Genomic DNA, 6843 nt, shown 5'->3' on the forward strand with positions numbered 1-6843 from the left:
TGTACATAAGTGTGTCCAAAATAATGTAAAAAAAATTGGTACTCAAATGCTCATAATCATGTCCAGTACATCTAATGCCCCAGCTCAAGATGAGCGGCTAAGTATGCGACTACTGCTTTGGCCACACACCTAAGACTGCGAACCCAGTCTCATGGCATGCCAACCACATGATGCTGCATGTCTATAGGGAGATCCTCTACAGCCTCCATCGGTACTCGGTGAGTTAGTCTCACCAAGTGCCGCTGAACTATGTGTAGAAGTCGCTCTGTATCCATAGCCGCCTCTTCGGCACCTCGGCCACGACGTCCATGCCATGGGAACCCATCTATTCATACTGGCCCAATATCTGGAACATGATCATCATATTAGTCATTTGAATCCTATCAAAAAATATTTTTCAAAATTCATTATTATATTTGAAAAATCATAAAAATCATAAAATCAAAAACATTTGTTACCTATATCGCCCCATGCTGCAGTTAGTGGTAAAGCTAGGTCAGGATCTCCTCGAAAGTCCAACCCAGCATAGGGGTAGTCGTCTACGACGATGATTTGCTATTCCCACCAGGAGAAGAAGTCATCGTCTAAAGCAGTCTGTGGAACGTCCCCACCTCCTAGTCGTTTCATCAAGTCAGCCCACCTGCCCATTCGTGGATCTCGTGGGGTGCTGATCGAAATTGATACTCTAGGATGGAGTGCTGGGACCCTCTCAAAGAAGAAAGAGCACGAAATAGTTCCATACCCGAAGTTTTTGGTCCGCCCCTTCTTGATAGATGTTAGTTGGCTCCTTAGGTTGGTGAGAAGAGGAGTACACCAATCAAATACTGTTGTGAGACATTCTACCGCCAAGCTCATGGCTAGCCGTGAAGCCTGGTGTAAGGAAGCTGATCCATTCACTTTGGCTATAGTGAACAGGATGATCCTCAATGATAAGCTCTCCACGTGCTTGATTGGAATTTGACTTCCAACCCTTTCTGGATGACCCGGGCAATATATATGCACGTAGTCCTCGATAGAGAGACTACCTCGTGATCTGCCCATGGAATGTACTACCTCTTCCCTCCAGGAAAGGCCTGTGATGAAATAAATATCCTCAACCTCTATATTGAGTGGCATTTGATCAATCATAAATGAGTCATCCTCGATGCTCCAGTAGTGAATGAGCATTTCGAGCAGGCAAGTGTTTGCTTTCATGTTTGGCATTTTAAATAACTTTAGCAAACCGCGTCCTCTTAAGGCATCCAGGGCATTAGGATCCTTCATAACCTCATCATTCATTAAGGCATTCTCTCCTTCCCTCCAAATGACTGGCATCCTGAAGAAAAAAACAAAATTGGATCGTTATATTTTTGTTTTGAAGTTTTGGCGGCATATACGCGGATTTGTTTTTACACAATCGCGTCTAGGGCCTGCGTATACGCGGGTTGCACATAGCCAACCCGCATATACGCCGCGACAAATTTTTTGACAATAATTCAACGGTGAAACTTGAATTAAAAATTTTAAAACCAATCACAAATGAGTGCAAGATAAGTTTAAGGGTTACCTGGTGATTTTGGGAAGATTTGAGCAGTCGAATTTAGCGAATGGCAAAGCTTGCTCCTTTTTCTTCACTCCTTGTGCTCTCAATTCAAACGGTGATAATGGTGAGTCAAAAAACTATTTTATAAGCTTTGAAAATGTCAATTTTTTTCAAAACTTGATTTTGTTTTGTCTCATGTAACATTTTGGGAGCTTGGAATGTCGAGAATGGTTTGATTTTCAGTACATTTGGACGTTTTTTCGACAGTTTCGAGACGGTTCCATAACTACTAACCCGTCATGGCAGATATCATTTTCTCACTGGCATATAGGTTAGAGAAACCATTTTTCCCTTGCATTATGCATACTATCCTCCATTTGTCGATACACTTGCCATAGGGTCAATATCATCGTGTTATGGTTCGTAAACCATCTTCACTCGCTGATTTTTAAATCATGACACGATGGTAGAGCCATCCTTTTCATGGGCATCGTAGTTAGCACCTCACTAACATTTGTTGCCCATGCTGCTTCGATTTGAGTAGGCTCGGGAGTCCTCTGTAGTCCCGCCATGACTTATGCGATGAAGACTCATTCCTCTTTGCTTCTTCGCTTCGTTCTGGCCTTATACCCTAGAGGTTCCTTTGTGTTGAATTGTACTACTGCATTGCATTTTGACCATTTGCACCTTTTGGCCTTGAGCCGACTTCACTTGGACTCGTGTTTAAGCCAACTTTTGACCATGACGTCTGCAAAATCAAACTTGCATCCCCTTGACTTCTGCAACTTGACACACCTTGATCCGTGGAAGGAACAGATCTTTGAGTGTCTTTGACCAGTTTTCGCCTCCCTGCATTGAGCATAGGATTATTCCAATCCCAAGAACTAGATCATCTGTTTCACCGACACTCGTTCTTTCCATTGTACTATAGCATTCTTTTATTCTTTTTCCAGCTTAAATAAAAAGACAAAAAAATTATATATTCCAAAAAGAGTGGGAATGGGACAATATTTTCACTTATTGTTGGCAGCTAGAGTCAGTCATGTCGCCCTTGAACAAAGAACTCAAAACAAAGTCTCCTCCATTTGAGCGAGATTTAGTTTGACTTAGGTACACCTTAACCTTGTTATTGGGTCAGTCCTCCCCCGATTGGTTATCTCTTCCAATCATATGGAGGGTTCGTTCGTGCCTCCTGCATGACGAACTTATACAGAGTCATCATATGTTGCCACATAGTCACATTGAGTCGTGCTTTTGTTCAAGGGAAGTTAGCATGAGTCGGCCTCTCCGCGGTGTCTCTTGACTCATTTTTCAGTCGGCCATCCTTGGTTGTCAGTGTCTTGTCTATCATCACATCAGTTATATTGGTCCTTTACTCATGCCGGTTTGAGAAGGTCTCCATTGACTTCTTGCTAGCGGGTCTTGTCCTTATCGACGATGACATCTTGCTCTGAGGACAGGCCTAGAGCCACACCCTGGCCCTATTTTCATTATCGATAGGTCACCTTATGCTCAGCATCAATCAGTATCATGGGTCTTTGACTGAGTGGTTTCCCTTGTGTTCGACATCAGCTTACACTATCACACATTGGGATTCGTGTAGTACCTTGGTTTCCATTTTACCCTATTGGTGGATACCTCACCTCTGTGTCAGCTTTCATTATTGGTTAGTTCAAAGGGTTTCTGTCGTGCACTAGCCACATCTTGTGTACGCCGGAAACGTGCTTCGGTCAGGTTACTACATCTTTTTCGTCTGATTCCTTCCACATTATTGGCCTATGGGTTACACTCGCGCTAGATTAATGAAGGATGCCTTAATGCCTTCCTTCTAGCGGATCTTTCCCTATTGACTACAACTCATTGCTCTAGGGCAAAGATTTAGAGTCCATTTGGCAGTACCTTGGGGTTTGTAGTCATTAGTGGCAAATCCTTCGCTATCAACAGTGGGAAACCATCATTATCTCCTGATTGATAGATTCTTACAGGTGTTCGACTCCAGCTCATCTATTCACACTTGTTAGATTGTACTAGGTACCTTGACGCTCATTACCATTATCAGTGAGTAGTCTCGCGTTTATTAACGGTATACATCAATGATCGACAATCAAACGATTTCTCACATGGTCAACTTCGGATCATTTATTCCCATGGTGTATAAATGTACCACGGCAGTCGGTGAAGACCTCGGGTTGCATCAACATTAATTGGTTCACTTGGCAGTTGCTCTTGTTGCTGCTTGTTGATACCACTCCACCTTATATGTTGCAGTCATTCATGGCGACATTCTATATGCTGGCACCTGAGTTTGCAGTGTAGTACCATCTTACTCCATCATGTTCATTTGGTACTTTTGGGATCAGTCTTTGATATCAGTGATCAGCTTCATCCTTCAGCATCATTGACATTCTTATATGTGATATTCATACATGTACTTGTTCGATCGTGATCATATGATCCATTATGTATTTTCCAGTCTTTTATACTTGTATACTTAGTGGATCCACTTGTACTTGATATGCGGACATGCTTTACTTTCTCTGAGCATGGGTATGCCCGCCTCAGACAGTGTTTCTTTCTAATCTCCTTTTGTGGCTTGGCAGGCTGAACTCTGGTGAAGTCCTTCTCAGTTTTTGACAAGTTTCCTTTCCATGCACTTACTTAATACATTTCGGCCATTATGTACCCCTTCTGACCTCATATATTAGAGGGCATTTGTTATAGCTTCAAATCTCACTCTTGATGTTTGTGATGCTGCACTCATGACCTAGGGAAACCCCTCCTTTCAGACCTGGTCCAAATACTTAAAAAACAATGTTTTACTCCCTATACGCGACATTGCCTTGAGCTAAACGCGTGTGTACATGGGTCTTTGTATACCCAACCCACGTATATGTCTTAAAACACTTTAAAAAATTAAATATCCTTAGTTTCGGGCGGAGATCATGGGTTTTACCTGTTGATTACCTATTAGTGCCCATGGCCCAACTGTTCCCAATGAATTCCCAACTAAAAAACTACTTTGGGAGAAGTATAAAAAGGCTTCAATAGGAAGGCCTGAGGGAGGAGAGAAGAGAGAGAAAAATCACTCTGCTGAGATTATCCCTAATCAGGTCTAAAGATCCTTGTGCTTCCAGCACTTCCCCCATTACAGGAAACCATTGTTTCCTTGAGTTATGATGTCTTTCCATTAGTTGAGATATCCTTGAGTGAGTCATGGAAGGAGCTTGTTGAAGACTTGGGATTGGACGAATTTGGAGGACGGTTCCGCTTGGAGCCTGCGAGAGGAAGATTCAGGTGATATTATTCCTTGTTTTTACTTTAGTTATCTGCAATAAAGAAACATTTGTCTTGTTCCCGAAATCAATCTTCTTCATGCTTATGATGTTGTCATTATGGTTTGCATATGAATAGTTGTTTTAATTATATAACTAACTACCTTTCAATATGATATGAAGTTGATTTCTATATGATGCTTGGTCCATATATTGTTATGCTTCCTTGAGTTGATTGTTTTGCAGGTTGAAGGATCGAAAGGAACTCCAAAAGGGTTTGGACCCTGGCTGGATCTACCCAAACGAAGGACCCCCAAGTGCACCTCTCTTCGCGTAGTTTGCTTATATTAGTATCATGGTTGTATGGAATGCTTGTTTTTCATTGTAGATAACCCCCGCTCTGCTAGGGTATTGACCCAAGACCCTAGGGGACTTTGTCCCTCAACACTTCCCTACCTTAACAACTTTAATTTTTAACTGCAAATATCTTTCTAATAAAAACAAAGCATAATTTTTCGCAGGGGCCCTACATGCTAGGACATCTGTATATAGAGAACAGAGAATATCCATTTGACTCCTGACTGTTTTTAGTCTATTCCTTACCTCTTCAACTTTTTCTTCTGCCTTTTGACATTTATCGAAGGCTTCTTCCTCTGTTGCACTGATGTCCCTTAATTGCTCCTGTAACTCTTGGTATTTATTCTTAGGAACAATCTCTTCTTCGAGCTTTTCTATAGTGTGTTGAGCCTGTGCCAGATCCTCTTGGATTTTTGCTACTCGAGGATCGTTATCCAGCAACACACTTTTGGGTTGAAGAATTATGTGGGCTTTCTTATTATGATGTCTAGTCCCTACAGTCTGTGTCTCTTTATCATGAAATGTCGGGTTGGCCGTATAGCTGGAGGACAGTGCTTCGGTCTGAAAATTTTTATTGCAAACTTGTGCCTTTTCTATCTGAGGTTTTACTAAATTTTACAGCTTTTGCTGTTACTTCCGCAGCTTTTTAATTTTATTCGTCTTCTTCTTTTTCTTCTTGGGAGGAACAGTTGTTTCCTTTTCTGGACTTGGCTGCTCAGTTGGGTTTTGTTCTTCCGGGACTGTGCCCTTGCCCTGGCTTGCCTCCATATTCTCTGTTTGGAACACATCTTCAGTGTTCGTGTTATCCTGACTAGGTTCCTCAAGGGAGGTAACCCTAGTTTGCTCTGCCACTTCCTGGGAGGCTTCTACTTCTGCTTCTTCCCCCTCATGCATTTCCTCAGATGTGTCCTTGCTGTGGGCAGAGTGTTCCCGTGATTGTTCTGCCTCAATATTGAGGTTGAGCGAGCTCTGGGGTTGAATATACTCACCCATATTGGCCAAAATTTCGGCCAATTCATCCTCCTTCAATGGGTTCTGTGGTGGACTTGCACTAGAGGTTAAGGGAAGTTCCGTTTCCTCCCCTTCTTCTTCACTAGTGTCCTTAGTTTCTTCCTCTTCCTGGTTTTCTCCTTCTTCGAGTTGCGGGGGTCGCTCATCTCCAGAACTATGTAATTCTAAGGGTTGGCTGCTGCTACCCTGGAGACTCTCAAACATTCCCCCGTCTCTCCTTAAACTAGAGGACTGTCTGCATTTTTGAGGTTTAGATGTTGTCCTGGTGGTTCTTTTTCGTTTCGGGGCAAGTAGGGCCATTCCCCCATCTGTTGAAAATACCAATTCTTCCCAACTAGTCTATTGCTGAGCAAGACTATAACTAACTATTAATCGAATTAAACAATGGTGGCTTACTACTGTTCCTATATGACAGGATTTCCTTATGCTTCGAGCAATGTCATGCAGTAAAAAATTTAAATATGCAGGTAAATTTACAACACATCTCTGTTTTAGAATTGCTAACAATTTGAGGTGGCGTGGTCTTACCACATCTTTTCTACCATCGTAGGTGATGTAGCTTTGCACTACCCTAGCTATTTTTGTCCATGGTTCTCCCAGACTTGCGGGTTGGACTCCTTTCCCTTTGATAGTTAGGTTCTGTCCCTCGTCCCGAAAGATGGCCATGGCTTCTTGAAGTCT

Source organism: Pinus tabuliformis, chromosome 1_2 (genome assembly GCF_031772625.1).
Source record: "Pinus tabuliformis cultivar Carrire ecotype Pingquan chromosome 1_2, CPIR1, whole genome shotgun sequence".
NCBI lineage: Eukaryota > Viridiplantae > Streptophyta > Pinopsida > Pinales > Pinaceae > Pinus > Pinus tabuliformis.